The sequence below is a fragment of the Sminthopsis crassicaudata genome, chromosome 3, assembly GCF_048593235.1.
Source record: "Sminthopsis crassicaudata isolate SCR6 chromosome 3, ASM4859323v1, whole genome shotgun sequence".
Taxonomy (NCBI): domain Eukaryota; kingdom Metazoa; phylum Chordata; class Mammalia; order Dasyuromorphia; family Dasyuridae; genus Sminthopsis; species Sminthopsis crassicaudata.
Window position 1 is genome coordinate 283466660 of NC_133619.1, and position 16592 is coordinate 283483251.

The 16592-nt window shown below is 31.4% G+C and overlaps 1 protein-coding gene across 1 annotated transcript in view; it reads left to right on the forward strand.

Annotated features, from left to right (window-relative positions):
* Window positions 1-16592, forward strand: part of DMD (dystrophin) — a 2117885-nt gene that overhangs the window by 547213 nt on the left and 1554080 nt on the right.

Genomic DNA, 16592 nt, shown 5'->3' on the forward strand with positions numbered 1-16592 from the left:
AGAAAAGACAATTATCAGCCACCTGCCTGGCATTACTTTAACCAAAAATTTTTATAACAATATGGACAAATGTCAACCTGATGAGAAGCAGCTTGCAGTAGAGGATCTTTTCTATATTGTTGGCAACAATACAAAGTAAAATTGCCTTTAGCAAAAAATAAAACTTCAGTGATGATACCATTGATACTAATAATGGAGCAAATGAAGTGCTACATCTGGGATTTAGAGGTACTTGGGATCAATTATCCCTCTCTGCTCTCTATTCCAATTAGGTGGGTATCCATGGGTATCTTTTCCCTCAACACCTCAGAAACTCCCTTTCCTCATTTGTAAATACGGGGATTATAATACCTATCATACATAATTAGGCTGTGACAGTCCCATGAAGAATAAGGCTTTACAAATCTTAAAATGTATGGAAAATCAGCTAAATCGTATCTGTAAGCTAAAGTACATAAAAGGATGAGGAACAACTTTTATAGAATGGTATAGCTGATATGAGCAGATAGATGGGTAGATAGCTAGATAAAATTTTTCTCTCTCTCATATATATACATCTATATATGTGTGAAGTGTATGTGTATATGTGTATACACATATACATATGTAAATTAATAAAATATACCTGTGTGTATACATATACACACATATACACATGTATATTTACTACTGCATGTACTGTGTATATTTGCATATGTGCATATATATATACACATATATATATATATAGAGAGAGAGAGAGAGAGATCAGTGTTTGATGTATATATATATATATATATATATACACTCACTTTAGGATAGAGAAGGGGCTCTTGTGAATAAGGAGAGCAAAGAATCAAGATAAGAAGCCAAGATCAGATGGAAACATCAGTCAGAAATACAGCATATACAATTAAGTCACAAGAAACTATTGTGTTTTCATTATCTCTGCTTCTTTAAAACTATATTAATCATAGATTTAAAGAACCCATTTTAAAGGCCCTTTCTAAGGGCCTGAACCTTTTGACTCCTGAACCTTTTATTGTTTCACTTTTCTTTCAGTTGACAAGGATTTATTAAGCATTTACTAGGTGCCAGAAATTGTTCTTTGCATATATCAGACTTTCTATGAACAAATGGTTTTTGCTAAATGTAGAATGAGAAATTAAAGGTAATGTCAAAGAAGAAGGAATAAAATGAAGAAAATGGAGGAGGAGAGGGAGGAGGAGAAGGAGAATAAGGAGAAAGGAAGGAAAGAAGGAAGGAAGGAAGGAGGAAGAAGAGGAAAAGAGAAAAGAACAAGAAACAAGATTTAAAAAAGCTGAATGTTAAATGCAGCTTTCTTGTTCCTGGTTCTTGTTCTTCCATTTCTCTTGATTCTTTTTTTCTTCTCTTCCTCTTTTTCTTCTTCCTCTTCTTCTTCACAATTACCATTAATCTTCTTTATTACATCTAGTAACTGGTGATATGCATTTGAGATCTTGATCTATCCAAAGCACATCTAGTAAATACTAAGCAAATACTTCTTGACTGACTAATTGACATTGATTTGATGAAGTGAGGTAATCAAAAGTTTGAGGTGCCAGACCCCACATACCTTATAATAGGGCCCTTAAAATACATGTTGTGTGGGCTTTAAAGCATCAGAGACAATGAAAATCAACAAATTTCTGTGACCTTAATAGAATGAACTGTATTTTTTACTAGGTTTTGATATTGAAGTCTGATGCTGCTTTTCTTGCCTTGATTGTCTGCTCTGTGCCCATCAAATTTTCCCTCTCCAGCATAAACCAAGTTATTTTGACACTGGATCAAGAAAGACTTATGCATTATCTGCTTATGCTATCTTGTGTCCCATCCATAGACTTACATGGGTCTGAGCTTGTCCTTTATGGGGTTGTTCTATCCTTATGCTACCTATGCCTTTAATAAATTAGTTCTCATCTAAACAAACCTCTTTCTCTGAAGTCTTTGCTATCTACATTCCCCAGCACATAGATGGTAAATGGTTACATCTCATCTGGCCTTATCTTTTGACTGTCACTGGGTAGATCCTAGTGTTACTATTTCATCTGCTCCACAGTTTAACTCTTCATAATCTGGACAACCATTGTTTAGGATTAATATCTGGTCTTTCATCTTTGGCAAAATTAAAAAAAATAAACAAAAAAAACACAACTAAGCCAACTGTTACAAGAGCAAGTTTATATTATTGAAAAGACATGATTTCAGATTTTCCTTTATAGCTCAAATAAATTTAGATTTTGATATCTTTGTTCCATCTTAAGTCATTAGACATTTAACATTGATGAAGTACTTAATACTCTGGGAAGATACAAAGAAAGGAGTTATAGAGAATGGGATTTAAGAAAAGATTTAGGAAGGTAAACTAGCAACAATTAATAGTTGAATGCTGTGAAGATGTAAAAGAGGATGAAAACTTGAATGCTATATTTGACAGTTACCTCACTGATAACAATAAAAGCATTTTTTACTACTGTTACCAGGTTCTCTGAACTTGAACAGTGATTGTGTTTTTGGTTATTATTTTTTAAATAGTATCAGTAAGCTACACTATTTTTAAGAACTATGAAAATAAAGTGTGTTTATATTTGACAGGGATAAAGTACATTTCTCAGAGACAAACATTCATTTGTACCGTGCTCTTAACAGAAATAGAGAAATCAGAAAATGAATATAATTTGGTGGAGGAAATCATGTTAACTGTTAGTTATTTTTTGCTTTGAATTTGAAGGACATATATCTACAGAGATATATAGTTGAAGAAAAAGAGTGAAAGAATGGAAAGATGAATTCTTTTGAGGGAACGCAAATATTTATGCTAGAAAAGAAAAAAAAGTAGGTAAACATGTTTACTATCTTCAAATCTTTAAAGTCCTATCATATGGAATAAGAATTAAATTTATTTTGTATAGTTTCAAATGTCATAACCATAAATATGGATGAAAAATAGAGGGAATCACATATTTTTAGTTGTTTCATCATGTTTGACTCTTTAGGGTTTTATTTCTTTTAAAAAATGTCAATTTTTTAAAATTTTCCAACTGCATGTAAAAATAGTTTTCAACATTCATTTTTGAAAGACTTGTTATTCCAAATTTTTCTCCCTCCCACCTTTACCTCCCTCCTCCAAGACAGCAAGTAATCTGATATAAATTAATGTGTATAATTTTTTAAACATATTTTTAAATTTGTCATGTTATGTAAGAAAATCAGATCAAAAGGGGGAAAATATTGAGGAAGAAAACAGTGAAAAATACTGTTTAAATACATAGTCATCCTTTCTCTGCATGCAGATGATATTTTCCAATTCAAATCTATTGGAATTGCCTTGAATCACCACATTGTAGAGAGAGCAAATTCCATTACAATTGAGCATCACAAAATCTTACTATTAATTGCTGTGTACAATGTTCTCTGGGTTCTACTCTCTTTACCCTGAATCAGTCCATGTAAGTCTTTCTAGACTTTTCTGAAATTAGCCTGGTCATCATTTCTTATAGAACAATAATAGAAAGAATCAAAATTTAACTCAATACAAAGAAAAAATTTGTAATGATTAGAAATATCTGAAAATATATTTTAGTTTTGCATAGGAACTTCATTTTATTGAAGACTTGATTATTTTGTGGTAAAGCATCCTATCAATATAAGACTTCCATGGGTTAAATTTTCTTAAATTTGAAAAGGATAAAACTTTTCCACTGATATGGCAAAGAGAAAAAAAGGGGGAAAGAAAAGAATGAAGGTCAAAAGGCAGAAATAATCCAGAATGTAGTTTAAAATATTTTATACAAAATATCTTTTATCACTGAACAACAGCAGTAAAATATCATCTTGGGCAGGATCTATTGGACTGATCTTGCAGTCAGGAATCCTGGGTTCATATGTGACCTCAGGTCATCACTAGCTGTGGAATCTTGACCAAGTCACTGAATCTCTGAATCTCTATTTGCCTCCATTTTCTCATCAGCAAGATGGAGGTAATACCAGCTCAGTAGCAGATTGTGCTGCTGTCTCTTTTTATTCCTTTATAAAAGTTTTGAGCTATTAAATAAATCTTGTAAACTTTATCCTTTCAACATAATGTTTTCCTTACAAAAGGATTCTTCCATTATATCAATAAATTCAAATATTTTCCCCCTACTATCTTTTTTTTAGTTTTTTCTCCCAGTATTGAAAAGTTTCTAAGGTGTTGACCACAGATCACTTTTTTTTATTATCTAGTATAAAGTAGACATTCAGTGAGTTTTTAGTTTATACAGGGTTTTTAGGTTTATATAATTGAAACAATCCAACAACAACAAACAAATAAACAGCCTTTTAAAGTTAAAAAAAAAGATTTGTTTTAAGGAGTAACTATTTAAAAACAGTTGAATAAAAATGATACTATTCATAATTTTAAGAACTGAGGTGGGTGGGGGGAGATGACAACTTACTAATATTGTACTATATAAGATTTATTTAAACTTCTCTCCAGGATATTTTAGGCTTTCTTTCAGCCTTACTCTATCAGTGAACTTATATTCACTGCCTTACTGAATACAACTACCATTGTACTGCTGACAGTCTAATCTGTTTCCCTCAATATGAAAGGAAGAGGCAGCATAATTTGATAGAAAGAAAGATGGACTGGGAGACAAGAAATCTGGATTCTGTGCCTGCTTTGTCTCTTCCACTAGCTCTAGCAAACTTCTATACAAAGTCAGTGATAGTTCTCAATTGTTCCAAGTATCTTTTCCAGCCTTTTAATCTTCTGATACATTTTAAGAACCAAATATTTTTATTTACCTTTATGTTGCAAATTATAAAACTTTTCAGACAAAATATGGTGAAATTCAGACAAATATATTAAGTTGTAATATATTTTTTATATATCTAAATGACTGTCTGATTTGGATAAGGGAAATGATCTAGTTATAGATTGTTATTGCTGCTTTTTCCTTCTGACTGAGCCCAATCATATTTCTCAGGAAATCTCTTATAGTAGACATGATCCTTTAGATTTTGTTAGTAGGGAAAAAAAGTCAGAATAATTCAAAATGGTTCCAAACATCCTAATCTTCAGTCAAACTAGTGAGACAATATAATTTACATGGCAATATAATTTGTGGCCTCTATTGGAGTCATGCTCTAATTCCTCAAAACAGTATTGAAGCTGCCCTATTAAAAAAAAAAGTACATCACAGTCTCTGAAACTGGTTCTGATTAGAAGTCTAGCAAAGGACTTTGGACCTGTCATCAAAGAATCAGCAGAGATAATATTAGAGATTCTGGGGTTGAGAATGGATGGATTCTTTTTTTAACCACAGCCAGATCACGAGGACCATTTGTCAAAGTGTAGAGAGAGTGTGATCAACATTAGTGACAGGAGACCTCAATTTCTGGAACAATTATAAAATGCATTTTCATTATTCAAAGAAAGTTTTGTGAGAACTTTGAAACGGAAACAGTGATTATGTCAAGCCAGAATGGTTTCATTAAAAACTAGTCATGGCAGATTAACCTTATTTCCTTTTCCACATAGTCATTACTAGACCTTGTTATCAGGAGAATATCTTAAGCATTGTATATATAAAAATTTGAGCAAGGAAGTTGAGAGTGAAAGCAATGAAAAAATAAGTTCACAAATACTCTTTATCCCTATTAAATATAGCTAGGTTTAAGCAGCTAGGTGGCACAGTTGAATACATTGCCAGCCTGAAATCAGAAAATCTCAACTTCCTGAATTTAAGTCTGGTCTCAGATACTACTTAGCTGTGTGACCCTGGGCAAAATATTTAACTCTATTTGCTTCAGTTTCTTCATTTGTAAAATGAGCTGAAAAAGGAAATGGAAAGCCACTTCAGTACCTTTGCCAAGAGTTTTACATAACTGGAAAATGACTGAATTGCATACACCTTTTGCTTTTCATAATTAGATGTTTCCATTCATTCTTGCTCTTGGTAAAAAGTTTCCCATTCTTATTTTCCACAATTGACCCATTTCATTCTATTTCTTTCTCTACATTATTACTTCTGTCTCTAACATAGTAATTTTATAGATGTGGATAAATAATACAATAAAAACATATGTTCTTTAAAAGAATTAAAACTATAATTCTATTCACAGACTAGCCTACCACCACCACACAAATATCTGACAATTTCAAGTCTTTAAGAGATCATTTAAGATTTATTTGAAAACATTGAGAACTATTTATTATATCATTAAGAAATGTCATAACTGAAATAGAATAAAATATGAAAATGAGTTTCAGTATCTGAGTTTAATACATTTAGAAGAAGACAAGGAGCGTTATGCTTGTATCATAATAGGAATACCCTTGGCAAAAAAAAAAAAGTCCAGCTGTGAAAGGATGAGAAGTTAACTGGCACTAGGACAATAGAAGATTTTCTTCTCTAAGAATAAACTAATTAATTTGATTGAAAAATGCAACCTGCAGAGAGCAAAAGAGATTTACTGATATCTCAATAAAGATTCATAAAGATAAGCACAGCAAGTTCCATCAACTTCTCTGATAATTATAGTTCGGACATGAAGAGGAAAATGAAACCTTTTCTTGAGACGACACAAAAATGAAAGATGGCAAAAAAGCACAAGTTTCACATATACAGGCACAGATATCAATAATATATTGATCAAATAAACATATAAAAATTAGAAAAGGCAAAATATGAATATTAGTAAATTTGGGGAAATATCCAAATAAGAAAATGTTTAAATCTCTGTGAAGGTTTCACATTTTATCTCCATATTCTACTAAACTAAACTCTAGAAACATGCTTTAATAACATCCTTCATAATGGAAGGGTTTTTCCCTCCTTACATACAATTGTTCATTCTTCTTCGGCAAAGGATGATCACACATTTTAATTACTTACCAGTTGCTCCCAGAAACCCATCAAGACTGTTTATGTTATTAAATTTCACACTCAAATTGCTGGACTGCTTCCAAAAAATCTTTGCTACAACAGAAAACTGAATACTTTGGTCCAAGAAGGTAATAATTTTTCATGCCAGTGGATGGCCCCAGAAATTAATATGTTAAGCATTATATTAGACAGAATTTCTGTTTTGTTTACCATAAGAAAAAAGTAGAAATGGGCAAAATGTGTTCTATGTAACATTACATTTCATAATGAAAAGTTAGAACAAATGTAAAAAGGACAGCTTTTTTCCATAGAATAGTAGGAGACCTGTATTTAGAATAAGAGCCACTGAATTTGAAACTCACATTTGGATCAATTGGTCAGAGCAAATATCATCAAAGTAAAGATCAAGTTGTTAAATTAAAATATAATTCTTTAAGTGATTGTAACATGGCTTGATTTTGTGTGGCAAGAATCAAAAATGATATGCTATTTAAATAAATATATTTTGGATCATCTATACTTTAATAAGTGTTCAATCAACAAAGATTAAAAATTAGAGGGCACTATTATTTTGAGTGCTGGTGTGATATGTGAACACAGGAACATTGGAAAAGCCTTTAGAGGGCACTAATTCCAATTTCCTCATTTGTAGATGAGGAAAACAATACTAAGAGATTAAATGTCCTATACAGAGTCACACATATATTAAGTGCCTTTGGTAAGATATGAACACTTGTGTTCCTGACTCTATGTCCAGAATTCTATCCATTGTACCTCTAATTCCCCTCAAGAAGATGAGTAAGTCATAGTCCCAGCCCTTAAGCAAATTAATGCAAATATTTGAGCAAATTATCTATTTTTTACTGGAATAAGGAATATATTAATCCAAGGAGAAAATTTCAAATTCAACTTATTCATGAAGATTCATATAAGTCACTTTTGAGATTCTACCTTTATCCTATTTGTAGGTAAGGGAAATTCCTCAAATGTACTTACCTCAGACCATATTTCATTACTTCAGCTAAACAGTGCAAGCTTCTTGCTGATTTCTGTCCTCACAACCATTAGCACTATTTCAGTTTAAAGATCTTATTTTTACTCTGTAAAGTATAAATAAATATAACTATTACAACTGGAAGAGGTAGGATAATCTACTGCCCTATCCCTCTATTCATAATTCTTGTGACTTCTGAAGCCAAAACTTCCTTTATATATGTTATATGCCCCCTATTTACAATATAAATATTTTAGGAATTATCTTGCTTTAATATGTTTCTCTGATATCTAATAATTTTTGGCAAGTAGTATATACTTAATAAATACTTATTTATTCATCTTAAATTATAAATTGTTGTCTTTTAAAAAAGGCTTCCCAATCCTAAGGAGTTTGGATTTCATTTAGTAATAAATTTTAACTAAATAAGCAACCAGTGATGAAGCTCTTTGAGGCCAGGAATGATAACAATCTAAATCGTAGTTTTTTTTGTGTTATGGATCATTTCAAAGTCTAGAGAAACGTATTAAGCACTTCTCATATTAAATTTAAATGAATAAAATAATTTATTTTACTTTCATATGTATATGTATACAAAATAAGTCCTTGTGTATCATATCCATCATAGGTAGATAGTGATTGATAGATCATATATTAAATTCATCTACTTCTTTAATTCTAACTTCTTTATTGTCCTCCACTCTCAAACCTACAAATATCTATTAAACAACTCAAACTAGATGTCTTATAGACCTTAAATTAATCATGCTCAAAACTGACCTCATTAATTTTCCCTCCAAACCTTTTCCCTACCAAAGTTCCCTATTATTATTGAAAACATAACCATCTTCTCATGTTTGCAACTTAGGTCTCAAGTTCTCACTCTCTCATTCTCCATTATCATATGTATTGCATAGCCTATTGATTGTATTGTCATACCTCTTTCACATGCTTATGTCTTTTTTCTCCTACTGTCACCACTCTGGTGCAGGCCCTTGTTTCAGCTCATATCTGGACTATTGCAATAGTCTGCTTGTTGGTTACTCAATCACAAGACTCTTTCCTCATTCCCTTCCATTTTTTAAACTAAGTTTTTAAAGTGACTTTCCTAAATTATAGCCCTGACCATGTCAACAACACACATTTAATAAACTCAAGTTGCTTACCTCCAGGACCAAATACAAAATTTTCTGGTACTCAAAGCCCTTCATACATATTTTATTTTCATTCCTTAATCCTTCCCCCCAAACAGTACTCTGCAATCCAGTAATAATGGTATCCTTGAATAACATATCGCATCTAACATTCTAACTGACTGTTCCCTATGTCTCAAATAATTCTCTTTCCCTCCTCATCTCTGTCTCCTGACTTTCCTGATTTCTTTCAAGCCCCAGCTTAAACCTTACCTTTAAAAGAAGCCTTTCCTGACCTTGCATTCTCTTAATTCTAGTGTTCTGATAATTATCTCCATATTTTCCTGTTTATGACTTGTTTAGACATAGTTGTTTGCATGTTATTTCCCCTACTAATTTTTGAGCTCCTTGAGATTAGGAATTGCCTTTTAGTTTTCTTTTTATCACAAGTATTTAGAACAGTATTTGACATAAAGTAGTTGCTTAATAAATGTTTTTGGATTGCATGACAGCTTTGGGATACAAATACAGGCAATGAGATAGTCCCCTAACCTCAAGCAATTAGAATCATGTTTTAATGGAGGAAGAAAATACATAAAAGGGAGATGGAAAAGAAAATGGGGAAATATCTCCAGAGAATTAAAGTTGCTAGTAAATAAGAAAAGAACTGATGATAGTGAATAAAACTGGGAGGGAAGAGTGCATAGTATAGCCTACTCAAAAAATGAAGTATCATATAGATTTCAGTATGATATTGATTACTTATAAGCCTTTCTATACTTCAAATATCTTTATTATGTGTATGGGTGATCTGTCCCTCTATCTACCTGTAGTCCTATTTTGATTGAGTTGACAGTCTTTGTGGATTGCTGGGCTGAAAACCCATTACAATGAGGGTTTATGGGTAAACTGCTTGTACTTAATTAGATTGGTTCATGACATATATTACCACACTTATGTGTGCCCAAATCTTCCTGTTTGTGTAGGTCTTCCTGGAGTGTGACCTCAAATGAACATTAGTCTTGTGAGAAATATTTTTCAAATCCATATCCTGAAAATCATTTTTATTCACCCTATTAAACAATCCTCATATTTTATTGAAAAACTTACTCTTTCCAAAGTTTGTATGTTTTTGTATGGGTATATGTTTGCATATTTCAGAATTGGGTATGCAGAGCAAAATAGATATATTTCCATATATCATATGCAATTCTATTTTAATTCATTTTTATTAGTGGTATCTTTTAAGAAACACTCTTTTTTATTACAAATGCTATATCCTTGAGTAAAAAAGAATATAACAGGCTTAAAAGTTGATTCCAAATTCACTGCTTTCTGGGATAGAGAGGTTAGAAAATTCTCCTGTACCTTATGTTTATGTTAATTTCTAAATGTTAAATAACCTGAACTTTGTCTAATATTTGTGAACTAAAATTTAAAAAATAGAAATATGACCAACTTAACATAGAAATGAGAGAGAGAGAGAGAGAGAGAGAGAGAGAGAGAGAGAGAGAGAGAATTAAATCGATGAAGTGATGGTGAGAAAGTGTGTCTCAGTTCTTTTTGAAAATTGCAGATTAAAGAGCTCTAGTAATTTCACACAAAAGAAGATATGATAGAAAATGACATTTTACAAAAAGCAATTCTGATATTTCTGATTGTACTTCTATAGTGTATCTTCTTCTTTTTTGACCTAGCATAAAATTTTAATACCATGGCATATTTATTAACATTGCAAGTTGATGTGAGTTGCCATGGAAATGGATATTATCTCAGAATGTCAGGTTTGCCCTTTTGTACCAGTATCAGTTAAATAATTTCTCAACTACAGTATTCTGACAATATGTTCTTGATGTTTAATGAGTTTCCTCAGTCTATTTTGTAAATGAGGTCCAGGATTTTATATTAGGACACTCACAGAAATTATCACAAGATGCTTAGGGCCAAGAAGACATGGGTTCAAATCTTTCTGTGATACAGCTGTGTATGTCTATGAGCAACTTGCTTAATATCTCTGGGTGTCAGTTTTCTCATTGGTAAATTGGGAATAATATTAACTTCTACTTCACAGGATTGATATAAAAAATGAAATTAATGTTTGTAAAATAGATTCAAGCTTGGTCCTATAACCATCACTGATTGAAGAATAACTTCTTGTCATAAAAGAAAGATATGTGAACAGATTCATGGTGCTACATTGTGTGTGGGGGAAACATTGATGCAATAATAGAGAGGAAAACAGAAAGGATTTGGAGTAAAGGTGAGGGGCTGAGTTAGGATCTTGAATAACATAGAAGGTGCTTGCTTCTGTATCTACCTTTCCTAATGGTGGAGCCAGACAAATGAACAGATGGAAAGTGTAACTCAAATGTATGTGTGTGTGTGTATCCACATTCATATGTGTGTGTATATACACTACATAAACAAATATAAACACATACAAAGTATTACATATACACACACACATAGGTATATGTGTGTATGCATATATACACACAAACACTACATATACATTTACAGACATATCTAGCATTAGTCTTCATGGGAAAGTTTTGGGCTATAAAATATAATTGGGCCATTTCTAGAAGCCAGGGTAATATTAAGCAAAATGTTTTTGTTCATTGATTAAAATGTCAAATAGAAAGAGCATTAGCCATTAATTAAATTAATAGCATTAGCCATTAAGACATTTACAGCAAGAATATAGACCATTGATGTCAAAATCCTATTCTATTGTACCTTCAGTGGTTTGCACATTTCAACAGTTATTTTATTAATATCAGCAAGCAAATATCTAAATAGTAAGTGCGACTGAATTGGTAATTTAATTGGTATAGCAAATCCCCAGATAAGTACACTTTCTCTACCAATGCAGACTAGAACCTTATTTGTAACTTAGAATTTTAACTGGTTGCCTTAATTTAGATAGTTGATATTTATCTAGAGTGGGACATGAGCACAAGTTTTCTGGTCCCAAGTTCAGCTCAAACAAAATTGCCTCTTTGGGGAATATTCAAATCAAGAAAAATTACAAGATAATGTACTACCAAAAACTTTTTATATTTTGATAATATATATTCATAATATTAAAATTAATGTGAAAATTATATGTAATAGAACTAATATTTTCCAATTTTGCAAATTGAAATGAAAAGGCTCAATGGTTTACCCAATGACTGCTTTCTTGATAGCCATGAGGAGAGAAAAGAGTATATTATATAAGATACAGATATGTATATATATGTGTGTGTGTGATGTGTGTATACACATCTATATCTCTATCTAACTTCAATATTCTATTCTTATACAGAATTATTCTAAGTAGAATCTGAATCTACACAGAAGTCTCAAAGTCCATTATTTGAGTTATTTCTTGTGCTCCATTAATTCTTTTTTGAAAAATTGGAAATTAGATTGCATCAGAAAGACTGTAATTGTTAGAGACTCTTACAATGCATGCTTACCTAGTTCTACCTTCATGTCATGCTGAGATATGAACTCTCAAATGGAAAAAAGGCTTTTGATCATGGAAGTACATAATACAATTTCACAGCAGGATTCAAAATTTATAAGTGGGAAAAGATTTGGGGCAAAAAAATGGAAAATTCTTAATATTTTTGGTATTGGCATATTTAAGAATAATAAAGCTTTCATTTAAAACTTGTTGATTTTTTGTTGATTGAAAATATATAGTTTTTACTAAATAGCTGTGGCTATTCAGTAGATATCTATTTATTAAGGCTTTAATTTTGTTATAAAATATCAAGAAATAATATTGATAGCATCTTGTTCTACAAGTCCTTGATTACATCCAAAAATTAACTTTTAACTTTTTTCTCTTAAGGAGAAAAATACTTAGTTCAAAAAGAGATCTTTATTCCATGACTCTTGGGGACTTTAGTATTTTTTTTAATTATTAATACTATGTTTAGAAAGGTCTTTGATTAAGAAAGATATATCTCAATTAATCTTTGATCAGATTGAAAGGACAGTCAGAGAAATGTCTCTTTGTTAGCTGAGATGTCTCAGTATGTGAAGGATTAAATCAAGAGAGGTGAACCTTTATTTATTTACCTAGTAGGGAAATGTTTAGTTTTGTTGAAAAACAGATTACAGATTACACTCTCTCCCTCTCACTCTGTCTCTCTCTCTCTCCCTCCATTATTAACGTGTAGGTAATTCTGTTTGTAAATCAAAAGCCCTAAATTAGGTATTCTATAGACCTCAATAGTTCTGTACACTTTTGCTGTTTGTTTCATAATTACTTGAATCTGTGAGAATTCCAATTATCAGGGAAAACTTAGCCAGTTCGGATTTATTACCAGGTAGTAGTACATATATATCAATAAACTATCTTTGACAAATCCTAATAAAAATTCAGAGTATAGACTTTTCCATCCATGTATCTCCTCATTAAATCCATGTTCTCCAATTGACTTTCATCAACTATAATAGTTTGTTTTTCTTTGTATTTCTAGGGCATCCAACATAATGCTGTAGGCATTTAATAACTTTTTTCAATGAATAAATCATATTTATGCCTGAGATATTGTAGTTTAATAGAGAATGAGATCAATAAAAAGGACATTACAACTATGTGTTAATAGGTTTATATGACAGAATGAATACTTCATTTTAATTATTTTAATTAGCTGGCCATTTTGATTTAAATGGTTAATTTAGACATAGTATAAAGCAAACTATCTAACCAAAGGCAAGCCATTCATTTTATCTGGAGCTTCATGTTCCTCATATGTAGAATGAGGAGATTGAACAAAAATTCTGGACTAAAATTCTGTGAAACTTACTAAAGAAATTCTTTACATTAACAATATGTATTAATATGTTTGGCTCAGTGCTTATTTGTAATAGTGTGAGAACAGATGCTTGTGTGGTAATTTTGTAGTATAAGAGACATTATTAGCATTCAAATCAATATTATAATTTAACATGTTTTATTTTGTGGTTCCTTTTTATTTTTCCTGTACAGCAGATTACCAGACAAACACAGATAGTGACTTCTCAGAATATTATTTCTGAACTATAAAGTTAGTGATCAAATCATTATACAGAAATAGCATATCTAAAGTATCTGAAAAACAGAGATTTAAATGTTTATGATAATCATTCTTATTCATATTATGGTTCACTAAGGTTTCTTTTACCCATTGAGTTTTGATAAGTGCTGCAAACATTTTCTGCTGAAAAATACTAATGTGCTCATATAAGGTCCTTCCATTACTGTCATTCTGTCTTTAGCCACAGCAGAATATGCCATTATGTTCCTTTGCTATATTTCCAAAAATAAAAGTAGCACAAAATGCTAATTATTCTATCTTATGGTATTGTTTTTACTTATTTTAGAGGAGATATTTTTACCCTTCAAGAAATTTCATACATCTAAAGAAAATTATTGCTTAAACAGTGTAGTATAATTTTAAAAGAACATGATTTCCAAATCAAATTCCCATTTAAAACAGTGTTTGTGTTTTTTTAAAAATCAAGCATGTTAAACTCAAGATTTTTCTACTTAAGAAAATTATTTCATTTGACTAAGAAGTCAAGTGACACAGTTAATGATCATCTCTTTCTCTAGCTAGTTATATACCCCAAAGTGCTTAAATATGCCTCCAACATAGAAAGCAATGTATGATTTTACTTTCTTGCCTATTCTCCTACATTTTGGTGCTTATTTTGTATGTGGAATTGAAATGAAAAGTAAAGACAGCTTTAAAAAAAAAAGAATTGATTAAATAAAAGACCACAGGGCACAATTATGCCCTATATAAGTAGTGCATTCATCTCATTCATTGATTACTTTCAATTTATAAATAGGAGTTTAACTTTGTCTTACAAACTATAAAATTTTGCATCTGGTTTATATTTTTATATTATATAAATTATAAAATAAACAGCTTGTTCAGTAATACAGCTCCTTACTAGCAGTGGCATTGAAGCCTTAAGAATTGAGACAAAATTCTTGATCCATGAAAGAATTGAAGTTATTTCTTTGATGTAAAAAAGGACTTCTTAAACTTTTTCTACTTGTGATTCTTTTTTGCCCAAGAAATTTTTATGAGATTGTATTCTGAATCAGAGGGAAGGTGTTTCTGGCAGAGTTAGTGCATGCACAGTGCAAAGTTCTCATTTTTCATGTTCAGAATGAAGGCTGCATTGAAATCGTGCAATGTAATATGGGCAAGTGCTGCCAGCAACACCTTAGATTCCTTAAGCTTTTGATTTTGAATTGTTTTGGTCATTGCTTTCAGAAACCTTTTACTTCCCAAATTTTGGTAATATTCGCACATTCAATTGTGTAACTTCAAAGGGATCATAGTCCACGATTTATAAAGCTTTGGTATAGGAGATTTCCAGAAGAGGAAGTTTCTCTTTCCAATGTAGGTCAACAATTCCTCTGAAATTAATTTGTCTTATTGACCTAGAGCAAAAAGTGGTTGAATAATCTACCCAGGGATACACAGCTAATGTGGGCCAAAAGCTGGACATAAACTGAAGCTTTTTTTATTTTTTATTTTATTTTTTTTTAAATTCAAGTCCATTTGTCTAACTTAAAGATCATACTTCTTTTTAAAGTGGTAGCCAAGAATTATTCTAAAATGGTAACAACAATAATAAAAATTGACATTGAATTTTGCTGTGGAAGCCTACAGGTGATACCACAGTTAGCATTAAAACCTCCTTCAATCTCATTTCACTAATTTGAATTTGGTGGTAATTCAGACAGGTTGCAGATTAACATTTATCTTTGTTTAGCAAGTCCTTTCTTCACAGAACTAAGTTAAAAAGAATGATTTGAGATATTTGTCCCAGCTTGCTTCCCTTCATTTACCTGACTCTAGGACATGACTCATTAGTTACTTCCTCTTACTAGCTCTTTTTTTCCTAAGACCATTTATCATCATTCATGTCTACACTTCAGCTTGTAAAAAAAGACTTTTTGAATGATGAATGATAATTTATGAAGCATTTACTGTGTGCTAAGTAGTGGGGATATAAAGGCAAACAAATCATATAGTGCCTGATCTCAAGTATTTTACATTCCAATAAAAAAAACTAATAAAGCAAAATTTTACAAAAGGAAAAGAAAATAACCATAATATGTGTAAGTACGGTTTCAAAATAGCCAAAAAATGATGTGGAAGTTTGGTTCTAGGCAAGGAAACATGGAAAATCATTTGTCAGTGTCTAGGAACCAAATGATTCCAATAGGATAGGAAGGAAGAGAGAGGGGAAAGGAAATAAGCATTTATTCAGGGCCTACAGTATCAGGCAGTTAAGTGGCTAAATAGTACATAGAATGCCCAGCCACTGGTCTGGAAGATCTTCCTGAGTTCAAATCTGACTTCAGACATGTACTAGCTATGTTATCCTGGCCTTGTTCCTCTCTATAAAATGAACTGGAGAAGAAAATGGCAATCTACTCTGGCATCTTTGTCAAGAATCTCCAAATTGAGTCACCAAAGGTTAGTTAAACATGACTGAAAAATGATTGAACGATAATTGTGTTAAGCACAGTGCTAAGTGCTTTATGTAAGCTCTTTCATTTGATCCTCATGACAACAAGCTATT